We start from the raw sequence: 1,408 nt of genomic DNA, 5'->3' as shown, positions 1-1,408 counted from the left end.
GGAGGCAGAAATCCTTAATAAATAAATAAATTAAAAAAAAAAAAAGACTGTGAAGCCAGCACAGCGGTATGGGCTGGCAATGCCTAACTGATGTAGAAAGATCATAGGTGTAAGGCTAGCATGGGCCATCCAGGGAAACCCTGTCTTATAGAACAATAAATTAAAATTAAAACAAAATAAAATGATTAAAAAACATTAACTCCAGACTGGGTGGGTGGCACCTCTTATCTCAGTACTCAAGGTGAAAGCAGAACCTTGAGTTTGAGGTGAACATGGACCATATAACAATACCCCATCTCCCAAAAGAATGGTTGAGGGCGTCCCTCAGTGAAAGGGCACACACCTAGTGTGTGCAAAGCCCTAGGTTTGATATCACAGTACAGCGGTTGCAGGGAAAGGGAAGGGAGAAGGGAGGGAGGGAGAAAGAGAGAGACTCTGATTGTTTATCTACACACACCAAGCATCCTTTTGTGATAAGGAAACAGCAAGGACTTAGGGTGAACATGTTAAGTAGCTTTGTCTCACTTCCTGTGCTTTATCTCTGAAAGTATTATTTGTGGCCCCAAATGATTTGGTGTTTCTGTTTTGCTGATAATGCTCCTTATAGCCACACTCCTAAGTAGGGCCCCTGTGTGGAAGATTGGTGAGCAGGGCTTGTACAGTGAATGGTCCCAAGAGCAGGACAAACTATGATGTCCAGTATGTGAGCCATGCATACTGTCACTTTGCAGACTAAAGCTTTTTGCAACAAAAAGAGAAGCCTATTTCAAAATAATCTTCCCAGTAAGACCGCACGGCTTCTTCCACCTTCTAGTCTGCTGTTTGATCCAATAACAAGACTGGCCTTGAATCAGACCATCCTGGGGTCCAACTCTTCCCATGTGACCATGGGCCATATACTGAAACTTCTCTGGTCTGTTATCCTACCTGCAATATGGGGTAACAGTTATAGAGTAGTTATAAAGTAAGATTCTCATATGTAGACATTTAACAAAATCCAGGTAGTATTATAAACTTTAGGATTTCAAGAATGTATGAAGTCATCATGGAGATCGTCAATCTATTTCCAACCCCATTGAAAGTTAAAGCTACAACAACTAGCTTAAATTTGCCTAAAAACTCATCAATTCAATATAGTAGGACCGAGTGGATATTGTTTACCAATCTGACAGGATTTCAGTAAAGCAGGATGTCAGAAATAACCACTGTCTTCCATAAAACAATTTTATTCAAGCAAACAGTCTTGGTCACTGTTCTGGTGCTGTGAAGGAACACCATGAACACATGAACTCTTGTAAAGGGAAGCATTTGATTGAGAACTCGTTTACAGTTTCAGAGGTTTAGTCTATTACCATCATGACAGGGAGCATGATGACACACAGGCAGACATGGTGCTGGAGAAGTAGCT

At 41.1% G+C, this 1,408-nt stretch overlaps 1 protein-coding gene across 1 annotated transcript in view; it reads left to right on the top strand.

Moving 5' to 3' along the window:
* Positions 1-1,408, top strand: part of Itih2 (inter-alpha-trypsin inhibitor heavy chain 2) — a 40,404-nt gene that overhangs the window by 34,123 nt on the left and 4,873 nt on the right. The window lies entirely within an intron of this gene.

This window comes from Microtus ochrogaster, chromosome 16, assembly GCF_000317375.1.
Source record: "Microtus ochrogaster isolate Prairie Vole_2 chromosome 16, MicOch1.0, whole genome shotgun sequence".
In the NCBI taxonomy this organism is placed as follows: domain Eukaryota; kingdom Metazoa; phylum Chordata; class Mammalia; order Rodentia; family Cricetidae; genus Microtus; species Microtus ochrogaster.
The sequence above is the reverse complement of the archived record's forward strand: the minus strand, read 5'-3'. Positions and strand labels throughout refer to the sequence as shown.